The sequence below is a fragment of the Coturnix japonica genome, chromosome 3 (genome assembly GCF_001577835.2).
Source record: "Coturnix japonica isolate 7356 chromosome 3, Coturnix japonica 2.1, whole genome shotgun sequence".
Taxonomy (NCBI): Eukaryota; Metazoa; Chordata; class Aves; order Galliformes; family Phasianidae; genus Coturnix; species Coturnix japonica.
Window position 1 is genome coordinate 24,899,566 of NC_029518.1, and position 18,281 is coordinate 24,917,846.

Sequence of the window (18,281 nt, forward strand, 5' to 3'; positions counted from 1 at the left end):
AGCTACTACAAATGATGTACCCTCTTGAAATCAAAGCTAATGCTGCTCATTTGTGCCTCTGGAAAGGCCAGCTTCCCAGGTGATGGATGGGTGGTCATAACCACCATGGCACCAAGTGAACAATGTGGGATAATAAGGACCTCTCCCTTGGCACCCCTCTATCATCTCTCTCAAGAGGAGAATATTTCCTAGTATGCAGGGTATTTCTAGTGTCCGATACCAATATAATGCCCTTGCTGGGTGGCTGTAGTGAGCAGTGCTTCAAGCTTGCTGTGAGCAAAAGGAGGAGACATTTGTCTAGCTGCCAGTTAGAGCTGACTTTCACTGTTGGTAACTGTAGATGTACCCAAAGTTTAAAGTAAAGTTGCATCAGCTAAACAGTAATCCAAGAGTGGAGATGTGTGAACCTTGCTACTTGCAGTCCCCCTGCTCCTCGCTCAGCAGTGAGGCAGTCCAGCAGAAGCTGCTCCATCAAACATCACATTGTGAGCCACCATATGGAGCCAGCAGGAAGCGGTGCCACAGCTGCTGGCAGCCACTGCATTCAGCAGAGAGCTGTAGCATAGCAAATGATGAGGAGACAGGGTCAGGGCATGCACCAGCTTTGTAATGTCTCTTGGTACATTCCAACTTTCCAGCAGCCAGGAAAACAAATTGCCTCCGGGCACAGCAAAGGTCAGGGTTGCCATCAGCTAAGAGGAATCGCTGGTTGTGATAGTCTCATCGACATTTCCCTCTGCAGCAGCTGCTGTCAGCACAAGGTGCTTTCATTAGCTGTGGGCTGGGCTTTGGTGGGAACATTTTGTATTTCATTTCAGTGAGAGGCACTTCTCACCTGTCATGTTCCTGGTGAGCTGACTCAGTAGGTACACCTAATCCTTCTTCCTCTGCATTGCTTCTTGTTTCTCCTTCTTCCCAAGGCTGTTTGTTGCTGTTATGGTTTTGATCATCATGGATTGTGCGGCTCGGTTCCATCAGTTGAACCCAGGGACAGTTTTTTTTCAGATTTCAGCAGAGAGTCATAAAATCATTGAAGTTGGAAAAGACCTCTAAGATCATCTTGTCCAGTCGTTGACACATCACCACCATACCACTGTCCCTCAATGCCACATTCACACCATTCTTGAACACATCCAGGAATGCTGACTCTGAGTCAAGCAGCCTGGAGTGTTATTTTGTGCTGAATGTTGTGACTTGCATCTGAGCTAAGCATAAGAGGAGTACTGCTGCAGTGAGCTGGTGGCTTGTTGCCTGATTTAAATAACTACACAAAGTGCAAGGCTGGCATTAGGCCCCACAGTTGCTACCACTTTGGAAAGTGGCCATCTGTGAGTACAAGCTGGGTAACTGTGAACCTGTGCTACCCTCTGCACAGTGCAAGCTCCTTTTATGTGCTGTTTGAGAAAACATACTTGCCCCGGCATACCTAAATCTGGGGTTCCTTTAATGTCAAATAGGATTTTCTTACCTAATAAAATGCCCAGTAAGTTGCAATTGTGTACTTAGCATCTAACTGAAGCATGGCATCCAAAAAATCTTATTTGCATTATTCCCTGAATCATCTTCCCCCCTTCCCTAACATACTCCCTCACCTGCCCTTATTTCTCTGCTGTCTTTCAAGTCACTTCTTCTGATCTCTTCACCAGCTAATTACAGAAACAGCCCTGAGAGGCATCATGGCTCTCAGCTGTGTGTTACAGTTGTGTAAATTCACTTCGACATTCAGACATCCTCACTTTCTCCCTGCTTGCAATGGGAGTCAGTGAGCTGGAGAAGAGGAAATTGTTTGCATTACATAGCCATTGCAGTGAAACAGCATAAGTCTTGTGCTGCAATCAAAAGTACTTTATAGTTTCATTTGGTGGCTGGAACAACTGTACTCTGGGTAGGGACCAAAAGGCAGGGAAGCTGAGTGCAGGCTTTGGAAAGGGTGGTTCTGACGGTTCAGCATGGGCTTCAAGCTGTACCTGTGGCTTCCAATCCCATGAGACCAGCTGCTTCACTGGGAGAGGGGCCAAGCAATACAAGAACCTGTTCAATAAGCAGATGCCTGAACTGCAGAGGCAGAATTCACATTCCATAGTCAAGGGCAAGTGGAGATTGCAAGTGTAGTGACTACACATAACCATTTAACTGCAACTCTTTTGTCACTTTTATTTGATGTATGATCATAATTGCTGTATTTGAGTGTAGAAGCTCTGAAGAAATGTTAAGACACATTCAGGATGAAGAGAGGTTCTGAAACAGTCATCACGGCTCCACCAAGATCATGCCTGATCAATCCACTGGCCTTCCATGGTGGAGGAACAGCGCTGATAGATAAAGGGAAGGCAAGTGCTGTTATCTACCTGGACTTGTGCAAGGCCTTTGACATGGTCCCACACCATATCCTCATCTCTAAATTGGATATGAAAGCTGGCTTATTAAGTGGATAAATGTTTGGATGGTCACTGCTGTAGGGTTGTGATCAATGGTTCTATGCCCGGCAGAGGTCGGTCATATAGGGCATACCCCAGGGGTCAGTCTAGGTGACTTTTCAACATTGTTGTCAATGACCTAGACAGTGTGCTGCTATCAACTAGACCCTCAGGCAATGTACCAGGTTGCCAGAAAACATCTTTGTGCTTAAAGACTACTTCATGTTCCTGTGAGACATTCAGCATTCATGGGATCTGTGATTTGAACTTTATTTTCCATGTGGCACTTGCTGATTGCTTGCCAAAAACATACAGTGCTGGAAGTATGACTTAAATATGTACTATTGCAGGATGGAATGTTGGATTTATATGGAGAAGAGCCTCAATAAACTGCACTCCAGTCTCAAGGCAGATTGATACCTTTGTGAACTAGTTAAACAGGTATACATACAAAAATGTACTGTGACCCCTAAGGAAAACTGAAGATGATATATTAGATTTGGAATTGATTTGAATTTTTTTTTTTTTGTTTAATGTGTTTTTTTGTAATACTTGACAGTGAGTCAGTGAATCCACTGAAGCACAAGTTACATTGCTAAGGGAGTCTGAAACCACAGGATCCCAATTCTACTTTTCAGTCCTTGCTAGGAAATGGGAGAGGGCCCTGCATTTTGATGAAATTCAAGGATATTTAGTAATTAGGTTTTTGTGAGCAAGTTTCAAATAATCTAATCTGCTCAACTAGTAAAGCAGCAGCTGCCAGACCTTGTCAAGCATATGTTATGATTAATGTGCTAAACAGTTTTCATGGATATGAAATATTTTCAAGGGAAAAGTAAAAGCCTCGCAGATGATGATTCTGGAATCACTTTTCTCTCCTTCACCTGCAGTCTGCCTCGCAAGTTTCATTTTATTATTTATTCTTATTGTCATAGATTAGAGGCTACTATTGGTTTCATATAGAAGTAGTGGGAGCTGGAACTAAAAGTCCAGTTATGAAGACGGAGAGATAGAAGAAAGCATAGAAAATGATGGATGACAAGGATGCAAACTGTGGGACTTCAAGATCACATTGCTTTCTTGGGAAAATCCTTCTAACTCCAGTAGGAATGCTGGCATGCCACTGAGGGGGTATGTTTAAAACAAGAAGATGGCTGCTGCTTGGAGGACATGCATGCAGAGGTAGGGGAACCAGGACAGGAGACAGGTGTGAGAAGTGTGCACAATCAAATCACTGAGATCTCACTGGCATCACAGGCAAGAGAAATACTGTGAGAAAGGGGCTGAGATAGGACACGGCAGGATGCTTGAGTGGAAATGTGAGCAGAGCATGAAATGTGAAATGTTTATCTATTTGTAACTTGAGTTCATCATGGAAAACTGTGTTGTCTATGAAGATGAGGACAGCATTATTTGATGCCAAGGGATTTGCTGCATGGTGTTAAATAAACCATCTTCCTGTCATACAGTGAGTTCTCGGGTGCTTTTTTTGCCTGAAGTCCCACAAGGTAACTTGGAGAGTCTTACCATGAACAGCTGATTCTGTTTCAACAGACCAGGCTTCATCTTCACTCTGTTTCATCTGTTTAAGATTTAAATTATTGTCTAGTTTGTGAATTTCATTACATGCCCTCTGTTTCTTAGAGACATGCTTAGCCTGGAAAGTAAAACTGCAAGGCAAGCTTTTTCCAAGGGAGCTACCACAGCCCCCAGGAACCATTTTGTCATTTTGCATAGCGTCTCTGTCTGTCAAAAGAAGTCATCTCTCCTGGCTGCTCTACATGCAACATGGACAGCTATGAAGAGGAAGAGTATCGTTATGCTACTGGCAATTAATAGGATGCCACAGAACCAAGGGTCCTAAATTTCACGTCTCACAGCTGTCTTCCAAGCTTACCTGATATCAAGCACAGGGAAGCTGTCTTAGGGAGCTCATGGTTTTCTATGTGTCTCACTGAGGTTGTCCCAGTGTTACTGTCCTTCCACACTGAGTTCAAACCACTAGGTTTAAAAGCTTGAGCATGAATGAACTCTCAGCTGTTTGCACTGCATTGGATTTGAGACTTTGCATGTAGGTTTTGTGGAAGGGGTCTGCTGTATGCTCAGTTTGACAAAGCCAGTGAACTGCAGGCAGCAGGACAACAATGTGAGAAAGCAGTGAGCTGTTCTGGATGCATCTGAGGGAAAGAAAGAAGGAAAGAAGGAAAGGAGGAAAGAAGGAAAGGAGGAAAGGAGGAAAGGAGGAAAGGAGGAAAGGAGGAAAGGAGGAAAGGAGGAAGGGAGGGAGGGAGGGAGGAAGGAAGGGAGCTCTGTATTTGTATGCTTTTATTTCAGTTCACTTCAGCCTCTTTAAAATTTTAGTACTTGAAACAGATCCTTAGGTAAACCTCACCTGCAGATAAATTGCATCTTTGGAAACAAGGTATGCTAAAGCAGTCAGGGATCAAGAAATCAGAGCAAAGAAAGGAGCCTTTGGGAGAATTTTTGGGTAAACTCCCTAGTGTTTTCTCCACTCATATAGAACCTACAGTGACGATGAATCACAATGAGAAGAATCTTTATATCATTAATGATAGTGGCTGGATATGCATATGAAAATATACATAATTACTGCAAATTTGAAGCATTTTTGGTCTTGCTTTCAATTTTATTTTGAGATTCATAATTTTCTTTTTTTTATAAGCAATTTCTCCTCAGTCTAGCTCTGAAATATACATTTTGGACCGTTTTGTATGGGATGCCTATCTCAGCTTAAAAATAATTCATTAATCTTCTGTGGTACTGAAATGAAAGGATTAACGAAAACATCTCTTCTAGATGTTCAGTTGTTTTACTCCTTTGTTTTTATTTCTAATTTCCAGTTTGAATTAATAGTAATAAAACCCTTGGAACTCACTGCTCACCACCTAATTAATTAATGATAATTTTCCATGAATTAAATTTTAAGTCATCACTGAGCTCAATGGGAATCTTGTGATCTGCAGGGAACCTCTCCAAGCCACAGCTATTGGAGACGTTACATGACAGCTTCTCTACCTTCCTTAAAAGTAAAATAAGATAAAAATTAAGCTCTGAACTTCTCAGGTTATAGAAATAAGCTTGAAAGACCAATTCAGCTGTGTTCTAATTCACACAGTTAAGAAAGGAGCTAAAAAGAGACTAACATTTATTCAGAAGTCTCATTGGCTTTTTTACAACTGATTTTGTGATTCCTGGATGTTTAAATTCTGATTGTTGAGTTCCTCCAACTGGTACCCTCAAGATTTATTCATTTCTTTGGTCATGGTGCTCTCCAGGCAATCCAGGCTGAAAAAGGACATTAGGTAAAGCAAAAAGGAATGGGAGATCTCAGCCTTATCTGCAAGGTATTCATTTATATTTTTTAACCCAGAAGCTTCAGAAAATTTGTATGCACAGAACAAAGGCAGAAAGTTGTGCCTATTTACAGGACAGGAGGTGAAAAAAAAAAAGATGAAAAGGAAAAGAAGAAGGACACCTCAGTTACAGATTAGTTCATCTTCACAGCAAATGCAGGAGTGATAATTTGATTTGCATCAGCTGAACAGACTGCTCTTGGCCCTCACTGCAGTTGGTTCACCTTCTTTTCCCCCCTTGAACTGAGTAAAAAATTCTATTATAAAGTGTGGTTATAAAACCTGGTATTCCAGGAAAGCTGGCTTTTTCACCTTATAATTGCACCTACACATTTTCAAAAGTGGCATACTTCAAGGCTAAAACGCTGTTATGATTTCATGAAGGCTTGCATTATGGTGGCAGCTTTGTGTGCAAACATTTGCAGTTAATTGCAGGAAATCTGAGTGTTGTGTCACTGCTAAAGAATCAGGTGCAAGTGATTTACGCTTTAAAGACTTCCCAATAAGCATTAATTCAAATTCAAACATCCTACTCTTGATTCCACAATCACTTATACAGGTGTAAACCAGAAGTAATTTTACTGAAAGCATGAATTTTGTAATGGCACAAAGCAAGATCCTTAAAGATGTCTTTGCTTTAGCAGAAGCTGTGCTGGAACTCTTTGACTGGAAATTTGACATTTCACTTTGTAGTTAATACTGGAACCTCTCCCCATGTGTTTTTATTTATTTGATATCTGTTACAGTTGGAAAGATTAGCACAGTGGAAATACAATACAGGAGTAGAATGGCAAAAGGGACAAACAAGAAAGGAGTGCTCATCCTACGTGTAGTGTATTATTATCTGACCGTGATGCTTAACAATTGGAGAAAGCACCTGACTATGAGGTTTTCTTCTTAAAGTCACAAGGATAGTCCTGGAGAATATATGCATGAGTCACTTTTTTGTTATTTTACTGTTAAACAGTGTCATTTTGTTTACAAACGCAATAATTTAGCGAGCTTGACATTTATTTTGGGATGACTTAAAACAAACACATATTAAATTTGACATGCTATTAACATTTAGGGACTCTAAGCAAGCTGTAAGTGTATCCATTGCGGGTAAGCTAGGCTAGATGACTTCTGAGGGTCCCTTCTGTAGAGGAATTGTTACGTCACAGCTTGAACTGATGACTGAGCACCTGGTGAAGGGGAGTGTCTGACCCAGGAAGCTCAGCTGCAAGCAATTCACCTGTGCTTCCCACATGACAAGAGCTCCCTGGGCTCATTTAAAGGTTAGCCTCCAAAGTGCAAATGTTTCCTGGATAAAAACCTCTTCCTGAGAAAGAACATTCTACAGCCAGAGACCTTCTTTGCCGGTTTGGTGAGTCAATCTTTTTCTTAAATGTGATCATTAATATTCCTAATTGTTCTTTATCTCATGTCACAAATAACTTATCAGAAACAATTTCCAACTAAAGCTGTTCTGTGATGTAGTTAGATATAAATGTGTTCAAGCAAAGAGGAAATTCTATTTTTCCTTCTTATTAGGCAATATCTTACTTCTGTCTAGTGCTAGCCCAATGAAATGGGAATCTAGAGGCAAGGCTAAATCTTGTTTACATATGTTGTGGAGGACTGTATGTGAGTTAACATGTTTGATGTGATGGGTAGATCAGGGGATGGGCTGCTTTCATTATGTTATTGAAGGACTTGATATCACAGGTGATTAGCAGTGTGTAAGTTCAAAACATTTTGAAAAGATGTTAGGCCAATAGGTTTTTTCTGACTTCTTTTTTTGTCATTTTTCTTTTGTTGTTTCAGTGGTAGCTGATCTCTTAATGTTGTCTCTTGTGTCATTGAGTTATCTTCTTGTCTTTTTAAGATAAAGTTTTGTTGCTTGTAAGCTGTTATAAAATGGTCAAGCAGAAGGGTAGGTATGGCAAAATGCTGTAGAAACACTTTGAGGAGACTACTGCTTCTTCTGTTTGTCATGCTACTTGTGATGTTCCTTTAAAAACTTAAGGTGCTGTAGCAGAAGGAAACTCTCCCTACAGAGTAGTATAAATATGCAGGCCAAACCTGGTGATTAGGCAGTTTCAGGCACGGTAGAGCAGCTGGGAGGCTCCCAGCACCTGTGGTTATACTAGTGTGGGCTCCTATGCCTCTTATGTGCACTTCTGCCATGAATGATATGGTTGCAAATTCATAAGGATTGGAAAAGATCTCTGAGATCATCCAGTTCAACTCTGCCCCATCCGCGCTATGCCAACTAACCAAGTTTCTTAGTGCCACATCCACACAGTTCTTGAACCTCTCTAGGGATGGTGATCATGCCACCTCCCTGGGCAGTCTGTACCACTGCCTTGCTGCTTTTTCTGAAGCACTACTGCTGTTGGAGGTGATCCTTCTAGATCTATGGGTGAGCACATGGATAATGGTCCTCTGAGAAGGCTGTGACTTTGACGTCTGGTTGCAAGAGGGATGGAGACCTTCTCAGGGAGAGAGAGGGAAGGGCTGGAGGATGCTGTGGCACTGATGCTGCTATATGACAGATGTGATAAGAAAAGGAAACTGTGACTGGCTATCAATTCTCACTTTGTATTAATACTAAATGCAATTCTGAGGTAGCTTTAAACTGCAAGGTGATTAATTATGTTCTTTTCCTACATAACTTTCCTTAGTTCATCACCTTAAAGTGTGCCACTGCATAAAATTGTGAATTGGCTGAAGCAGTTGCCTTTTAAATCAGGTGTGTGATTCTTACACACATGTGGATAAAATTGTTAGTGTGAGCTGATGCAATCTGTATTACCTCAGCTGAGACCCTGGTCTCCAGCTACTAAATTGCCTCTGAAGACTTTAGGCCAACAGGTTTTTCTCTTCAAACCTTCCATTAAAATTCACCTCTTCAAGTTCCTGCAAGCTTTGCTCTTCCCAAGGGACACGTTCACTGTGAATGACACCACTGTGTTACTGTTAAGTGGAATATAAACAAGATGGAGACTCATCCTGCCAGACAAGGGCACTTCAGGCAGCCCTCTCTCAATGCACTGGTCAAGTCCTCCAGCTGCCCATCAATTCCCCAACCTTGTAAAGCTACTTCTGTGGAAACGTTATTCTGGCTAAAAAGCTTTCAGGGCTTGAGATTCTTCTGCTTCTCTGTTAAGCAGGAAGTATTATTTCTGCTCTGATAACTAAAATTACATGTGCTATTGCACGTGTGGGCTTGTTGCTGTTTCTCTATTTCCAGCGCAAAGTTAGATTCATGGTAACCACATAATTATGAAGTCATTAAGGTTGGAAAGGGTGTTTAAGATTATTCCATCCATACCCACCATGCCCACTGACCTTGTCCCTCAGTACCACATCTGCACAGCTCTTGAATGCTTCCAGGGATGGTGACCCCACCAAATCCCTGGACATCTTGTGCCAGTGTCTCACCACTGGCATAGTTCCTACGTGAACCACCCCAGCACAACTTCAGGCTGTTCCCTCTCATCCTATTGAGAGAGTTGCTGTGGATGTGTTCTTGCAGCAGAGCAAAGCATGCCTGTCACATTTACGATAGGATCTAAAGCATGATGGGTTGTAGGAAATCTGAAAATATGAGCAAACCCAGAACTGGATGCCAGGCACACCTGTGCCTTGTTACTGACTTCTCAGAAGGTCTTGAGAAAGTCATCAAGTCTACATCTTTTCCTCCCCTCTGTGCATATGGAGGCTGCAGCGCTATCCTTAATGAGGGAATGGTATGGGCTAATTAATAAATATTTGTAAAGTGCTTTGAAGATGAAGCCTGCTACATCTTATAATTATCTGATACAAGTCATCCCAGGGGAGCGCTCCAGATGGCTGGTGCTCCGTCCAGCAGCCCTGCTGCTGAGGTTAGTATGGGCAGTGATCTTCAGCTCCTTCAGTGCAGCAGATGGGGAGCCCTCAGGGGACACACATTTTCTTTGAATTCAAGTTTTACTTTTTATAAAAGAAAATCACTTGTAATCTCTGCAAAGCTGCTTGAAGATGGCCTGTTTCCCTTTGATTTGCACTGCCTTGCTTTTTTTATTTCCAGTTGGACCACTGGGCTGAAAGGAGCACAGGGGAAGGGACAGTTGTAAGGAAAGCTGCAGTGCCTCCCCAACCCTCCTTCTCCCAATATGGGGGACTTATGGAGAGCTGATTTCCTCAGCTGTCTTGTTGCAAAAAGCCAGGAGGGATTTTTTGGGTACTTCACAAGATTTTTCTAATTCTAATGACATCTGTTGTGTGGCATTTAAAATAGAAGAAAAATGTGTTGATGCGGAATGTATCATGTACAATACAACAATTTGCCCTGAGTGCGTGGAACCACACTCAGTTTCTTCCTGGCTTCTATATTATTCCTTTTGCCATACTGAGGCCTCTCACTGCAACTGCTATAGCTCTTTTTGTTGGCTTTTTTCTTTGCTTTAACTTTGAAACCTGTCTCTTAGTGAGCTATCTATGATGCCCAGAAGGAAAGGCATCAGATTGCACAGAGTCTGAGAGATTGCACTGTGTGATCAATGTGTTTTGTAAGGAAGACATTCAGGTAATACAGGGAGAAAAGTTGGGAAAGGGTTCAAAAAGAAAAAAGCCTAGGGGATGATTAGAGAAGACAGCCACTTTGGGAGCTTAATCTGTTCAGTTTTTCCAGAAGGAAGGCTGAAGTGAGGCTTGAGCAGTCTGATCATGGCACTCATTTAATTTTCCATCTCTGCAGTACAGATATCTGAACAAGTGTCTATCTTGGGGCTGAGATGAACCACACTGAAGATGGGCCTATTTCTCATCCTGACAATATAGGTGGCTCAAGCAGATACTGTGATCTGGTCTGTGCTCAGTCAGTTGGACAGCCCATGGGGCAAAGAGTGCCACAGGTTGGAAGTTAAAATTGGTTTGGTTTATACTGGGAATATTAAGTAGGTTTATTACAACTAAATAATTAAAAGCAGGAGTGATATAAAGAGAATGTAAGACAAAATTCACTGTTGTAATTTGGAAAGTCTAGGTGGGATTTTTCTTTTGATGCTGAGTCTATTCACAGAACAGTGAATTGGAAAAAGTCCTCTGTTTGGTGGTGAATCAGAGACCAGCTCATATTATTTGGGTGGACATTTTAGGCCACACAAATACTTGTGCTGTCAAATCATGTGAAAATGCTCCCATCTTCAAGGTCGAACTTAGAAAGCATCAAAATTCATGTGGTTTCCCATCAAAACTGTGTGTCAACAAACTGCAAATTCTGGTAAGAAATGATGCAGCAGTCTAGATTTGCCCAGAGGGGCTGTGGATGCCCCATTCCTGGTGGTGTTCAGGACCAGGTTGGATGGGACTCTGGGCAGTCTGGTCTAGTACCAGATTTGGAGGTTGGTGGCCCTGCCTGTGGGAGTGGGTTGGAACTTGATGATCCTTGTGGTCCCTTCTAACCCAACACATCCTATGATTGTTTCTATGTGCTTGTAGAGATTGGTCTGAGAAGCTGTTGTCTTTGGTATGTCAGAAGCTGATGTGGATTGGATTCTCATTCATTTTAGGAGATGTGCCCTCTCCAGGATACTCAGGGAGTGTGATTGGTTTTATTGTCCTGTGTTCTCCCCCTGAGTGGCCACATGTACTTGCATGGGCTGAAACACAGGATCTGACCCTGGGGAATGCACAGTAATAGCTGAAATCATCAGAACAAGAAATCCAGCTTATGCATCAGGACAAATGACGGAGAGCAAAAATCAGACCTGAGAAAAGTGTCACTCTGGGTATGAAACAAGAAAAGAGTAGGGTCTAGACACTGGAAGTCACTGAAGAATAATGGGGCAGCAGCAGTATCCCTTTTCCCTCTTGTATCAAAAAAGAGCGTGACTTCCCTTTCAAGCAGACAACTTGCATCTTATCTCTTCTCCTGTTGCTGGTTAAGGGGCTCAGCAATTCCTTTTCTCTCCCCCAATGTTATGCTGTGCATTTAGGTTGGGCTTCAAGTAAACAGGCACAAATACCTCATTATCCTCTGGTAGGTCTCTCATTATACCTCCCCTTTGTGTAGCCTGCAGAAAGGTCAGTGTACCTTATCTACAGGGTCTGCCACCTTTCATATTGACCTGTAGTCTCATTATTTTCTTGTGCTTGGGCTTGACCCTCTGCTTATTGCCTTGGATAGCTTGGAAAAATTTCCATTCTCCACTATACTATTGAATTATTTATCACATACTGTGTGTATAGGTATATGTAAATTTATATTCCTCTATGTGTATACACACAGAGCCCTTTTTGTTCATGCACTTGAGCAAATTATCTCATCCTGAAGAGGTACCAAAAAATGGTCTGGTGTGAAACTGCTTCCTGATAAATTCCAGACTGTTTCCCTGTTGACAAAAGTGATTTTGTGAATGTGCTACAATGGCGTACTGCTTCAGTCTTCTCCTCTCAAACCAAGTCTTTCCTCCTGAACCCTCTACCCTTCTTATGGATTAAGAATGCTTCTGAGCGAGGCTGTTAATTTTCGTATCTATTGTTTTACAGAGCCTGCCTATCTGCTACATGCTGTATCTGGTATCTTAAGTTATCTGGCTTTGATCATCCTTTCCAATAACATCTGCTGCTGACAATTAACACGTTTACTTTAGCATACTCTTTGTGGTCCTCTTACTCTATTAATTTCATTTTCAGAGGCCCCAGTCATGCAATTAATACTAGATCCCGCTATTCTGATACAATTTCTTGTGGTTCCTTCTTCAGTCTGGTTAATTGTTCTTGGCAAAAGTACATTAGTGGATAGGTTGAGATGCAAGTAATGGGGAACCTCCATCTGAAAGTAGGTGCTCTAGCTTTATTATCCATGCACTTAAGTTGTACTTGAGGCTATACATAATATGCATAAAGAAGCTCAAGTGGCTCTCTTCATGAAAGACCAAGGCTGGGGGTGGTCTGGGTACTAATATTTTCTTCTTGTTTGCTACTGGAGCTCCATAGCAGTGACACAAGACTCCGGTTTCAGAAGCAAAAGAGAAATGTTTTCTATAGCTGACAGTTCTCATTACAACCTCAAAGTTATCAGAGAAAGAGATTAAGGTTGTGTCATTTTCAGTTTTTGTTACTGTCTTTGTCAGGAAAATGAATTGCCACAAATCTCAAGGTCTGATCTCTTCTCATTAGGTCTGTTACTCAGTCTGAGGCATGGGGAAGTTGAAATGAGAACATAAATTGATGCAAAATGTGCATGTTCCCAATAGTGGCTACTGCAGTGGCAACCTGTGTATTTCCAATTGTTAATCCTGCTTGTACTTTGAAATGTGTTAGAAAAGAGATGATGTCCAGTTTAGGTTCAGGGGCATCTAAATATTCCTTAGGGCAAGACATAAGTGAACAGCAGAAAACCAATCAACTCGAAAAACACTATGAATGAATGTTTGCCTCATTTGCATGTAAACAGTGTCTGCCTGAGTGTGCAGATAGAGATCTGAATACAAGTCATTAAGCAGTTCCTTAGGAAGTGTAGTAGCCAGACAATGTGATGTTTCAGTCATCACTAAATTAAGATGAGAGCATTGTCTTCAGCATCAATAGCTCCCGATACAAAAAGTAACTCTTAAAACTCTGAAGCCCACTTTTATTTGGGAGAAGCACCTATCTTTCCAACAGAAGATGTGTAGGGGAGAACTTATTGAAGTCCGGTGCCTAGAAACATCTAGCCCTATCTCTCAGGACTTGCTGTGCCACATTTCACGTGTAAGAGGTTATTCCCATTGTTGAAGAACTCTGAATTAATTGCTTATAATACTATCTGAGAAAAATTTCGACAAACAGAGGTCTGGCACTGCCAGAAATCTCTATACAGAAAAGAAATTGTCAAGTTTCTTAGACATGTTTAGCTTCATATATCATTCCTGAGGATCCTTCCAGGTGGAGTTGTAGTAGGTCTTGAGTCATCCATTTTCAGTAGCCTAATTGCTCTGATAACCTGACTGGTGGACATAAGCCTTTTTAACTCTAGTTTTCTAAAACCCTGATCTGAATGTATGCTGTAGCTGCACAGATTTCAACTATGAGAGCTAGTATGATACACGTTTGCATGCTCTTCTGAGATAGTAACATGTGGATGCCTGCACTAAGGTGTCAGCTCAAAACTGCATCTTGCAGATCAACACAAAGATGTGTAATTTCTTACTCAATCTGTTGAATGATAAGAATATCTTATTTTACTTCTAAAATCTTAGCACAAGTACAACCTTCTGCATGTACCTTCAGTCCTCCTTTACCTTGTGTTCTATCTGCAACCTGATTAGGGTGTTTATACTGAATTTCATGGTATTGCTAGCACAATGGTATAAGCCACTCATGTATTGTAAGGCCTGCTGTGGTTAATGTCTTAGTAAAGCCCTTATCTGAGCAGTACAGGGACTGATCAACATTTCAACAAGACCAGTACAGGCACTGAACCTTCTAGCTTTCTCAGAACTGCTGGTGTTCTGTGCTTCTACAGGTTGTTGCAAACTGAGCAAGAAGGAAATTTCAACTCTTTATTTATTATTTTCTAACTCAAGCCCCTTACTAAGACTTTCCTTACATTAGGGCTAGGTAGAAACACTGCAAATGTCCTGAGCCTCACCTAAAAGAAATGTTTCAGTGCTCACCAGTAAACCTAACCCAACAGTTCTGAGTAATATGTCTGAATGATTTCAAGGTAGTACATGCAAGAAAATAATCCAGAAACTAACTCTATAGAGCAGGCTAATATTAGCAGAAAGGGATGTACATATTTATTTCATCAATGCTATTTTCACTTTCATAGACAGTATTAAGGCTTTGTAATTAAGAGGTTAAAAAGCATTAGTTTATTGCTGAATCTTCAAGTCCTATAGACTGAATGTGAGGGCACTTCATCAAGAGGATTTTTCAGTGTGTTCATATTGATCAACTGAACTTTGATACATTTTAAGCAAAGTTAAGGATTAAAGCTAAGGTTTACTTAAGCGTGGATAACAAAAGACAGATGAAAATCCTCTTTATCTTTCAGCCTTTGCAAGCATCATACCTCATTTTTGGTGCATATTCCAGAAGGGGAGGAACATTAATGAATTAAAAGCATGAAACCTGTGATATTAACTGTTCTACAGTATTTCACAATATATCACATATGCAATAGTCATGTTTGGCAGGTAACAATATGTAGCACAGAGCCTGATGACAAACTTATGGTTTTGGGATTTACTTACCTCTGTCTCTCATGCACCATCCCTAATTAAACCTAAATGTTTTAGAAAGGTGATACCTTTGCTAAATACGCTGACCTTTTTGACACAGATTTCAAACTGAGATGTTAGTTTTATCCCCCAAAAGAAATACTTCATATATTTGGTTTCAAGAGACTTTTTCACTAAAAGTTTAGCTGACGAATTCAGCAAGTGTGTCAAAATTTGCAAGAGAAATGTTGTATGCCACTGCATGCATATGTATGAATATGTCCCAAGATGTCACATAACACCAGGAGGTCACCTACCTGGCAGGAAGAAACCTTACCTAGATTTCTGTGCTGTCTCTTACTTTTGTGACAGCTGAAAACAGATGTCCAGTGTCTTCCCTATGCAGAAGCCACCAGTCCTTTACAACATTGTTCCCTGCTTTAGGTAAGCACATTCAGAAAACAAGAGGTGAAGCCCAAGCTACTCAGGCTTGCTTTTTGTGCACCTACCACTGTGTTTGTTCTTTGCTTGTGTGTAAGCACATGAAGATTAACATTATCTGTGCTCAGGGTAAACACAGTGAATGCTTGTTTACAGCTGTCCTCTCTCTAGCTCAGGCATACTATGAGATCTCAAATTGCCTATCTTTTCTTCTTTGGTCTCAAACCTTGTTTCAAAGACCAAAATACAGTGAAGCCTAAAAATTAAAGGTAGCTATCAGCTGCTACAATCTGTGTGTGTACATAGTGTTTATTTATAAGTTTATGCCTAGACAAGCATCCTACTTTTAGTCTAGCTGAGATTTTGTAATATACTGGTTTTATGAGATTATCATTGCACCTGTGCTGGTGTCTAGCTTCAAACACCTAACATACTGCCTGGTAGAGAAAAGGACAGCACGTCCTCCATATCATCTGACATAGGGTCTAATGATCCCAGGGAGTGTTCTGTTTCTGCTTGTGCAGGTTTGTTGTGGGTGAACTGTGGTCGTGCATAAATAGAAAGAGGAGCAGAAATGTTTCAGTGAGATACTCAGGGCTTAATTTCCTTTGATTAATGTCTTTTTTGCACTGAAGCAATCAATATGCCAGTCTTAGGGGAGAAGAAGGACAATTTTCCCTTCAACAGAAAGACTTAGGAATGAACAATGACAAGTTCAGATTGATTGATCTAATAGAAAAAACTTCCACTTTTCTCTAAATGCTGTCCTGCTTCACTGACAACAAAGTGATACCTAAGAATACAATTAATGAAGTTAATAGGGTTTAGTGTCATTCTTAGTATTAGAAACAACTTATTTATAGAGCTGAAATTCTATTCCTCATATTTTTCCTAATATAAGTGTACACATCTAATATACTTGATTTTATAATGCTAGCAAACAATTAACAGCCAGTAAAATAGTTATAAATATTTATGTGGGGAGTGCTATGGATATAAACTGCTATGGTAAGGTAGCTGCAGCCTAATTAAATGCACAGACAATATGAGAAAGGAAAAAAGATTGGGGATGTTACTGTTTTTTTGTTTTTTTGGGTTTTTTTTTTTTTCAGATGAAATTAGTGTTACTGTGTATGTGTTATTACTTATCAAACATAAATAATGATCTTGTGCAAAACTCCCAAATTAGAACTATGTGCTTTTTACTAAATAAATAAATAAAATTCCACAGAGCATCAACAGCTCCTGTGGAGCCACTTGTGATGCTTTGCAGCCTCCTTGATTAGACTGGTAAATGGCTGTAGAGTGAATCTCTACAAGCCCTATCCTAACCTCAGCCAGCTTTTTATTTATTTATTCATGTCAATTCCCACTGGAGAACTGGAATTCTCCAATGAGACAAGAAGGGTAAGAAATCTAAGCTGATGAACCCAGGTGGAGCTAGAAGCACACCTGAGAGTGAAAGCTACTTGCACAAAGTGCCTTACAAGGGAAAGCCTCTTTCACAAAGTACCTTACAAGCTACTCAGCTTCCCCCAGGGAGAAGTTACTTAAACATAATCACTTCTGTAGAAAATTACCTTGATTGAGTGATCTTGAGAATGATCTCCCTGGAAACCATGTCTCTAACTATCAAGAGCTATAAGGATAAAAAGGTAACAGGTAGCATCTTGAACTTCCCAAACCCAGGTGGGGCTTTAACAGCTCCTGGCTAGTGATAGAGCACCCAAAACCCTCATGAAAAAATGCCCTAATCATCTCCTACAGAACAGAGAGCACTCAACCATCAAGCACCAAATCCAGGGGACTTCCCTTTGAGATCTTTATTTCCACTCTCTGCTCTGTAGGATGTGACCTATTTAAAACCAGCTCTAGAGAGGAGGAGGGGAAAACTCATGTCAGCCATGCAAATCAGGCTGATTTATATTCTGATGCAATCAGCCACAATCATGAAATCCACTTAGCTGGGTGAGGACTCCAGCTACTTTGTTCAATTATGCAATTATCATCTTCCATTTAATCCCCAAATCAATTCCTGTATTTAGAATTATTTAAGATGCTTCAGCAATTACATCCAATTAGGTTCTATCAGTAAAGTAAATAAATGCTGTGATGTGCCAATCAGATGGGCGCAATGGCAGCTGAAGAAACTCCCAAGTTCTGTGCATCAGGCAAGGATATAAATGGCTGTTTGGGTGTTACAGAATCATTTGTTAGTGTGACAGTGAGATGAAAATCACACAGGCCAAAACTGTTGTAAACCATTCAATCACTCATCAAAAAGCTGCAAAGGTAATGATTGCTCTTTTTTGTTGAATCTGGTGGCTATTTTGTGGCCAGGAACTTCTGTCCTATCATCTGTACAGGGGAAGTTGTGCATTGATTTCAGAAGAATGGAGGCAGTCCTGAGTGTGCTGTAGGTATGAGTGGGGAAACTCGTACACAAGTGTTTGAAGGACTGCCGTGCAAGCTCACTGGTAGGACTGCACAGGTCAGCATCCTCCCAAACATTGCAGTCTTCCTTCTCCGTAGCCAGAGTGGGCTCTCAGGGATTCCTTGTTCACTCCTAAATTCACAAAGCCTGTAGCTGTGCATAGCCTGTTACCCCTACGGATGTGCTTTGCCATAGGAAGTGTGGTTTTGGAAATACCAGATTTTTTTTTTTTCTTTTAAAATTTAAAACATTTTATGCTTTTCTTATAGTTGTTACTTTACATCAGCTTGAGTATTTGTCTTTAAAAGAACAGAAAATGATTTATTTAATGCCATCCCACGCTGCCTGGCAGAGAAACGAATTTTGAGACAGGTTTTAAGACAGAGACTGTAATGCCAAAGTACAGCTTTCTACAACTTGAGCTAAAGAGCAATTCCCT

At 40.9% G+C, this 18,281-nt stretch overlaps 1 long non-coding RNA gene across 1 annotated transcript in view; it reads left to right on the plus strand.

Moving 5' to 3' along the window:
* The first annotated feature begins 6,993 nt into the window (after nt 1–6,993).
* Nucleotides 6,994–18,281, plus strand: part of LOC107311134 — a 72,377-nt gene continuing 61,089 nt past the window's right edge. The window contains exon 1 of the long non-coding RNA XR_001553887.2: nt 6,994–7,157. This is a non-coding gene — a long non-coding RNA (uncharacterized LOC107311134). The remainder of the gene's footprint in view (nt 7,158–18,281) is intronic.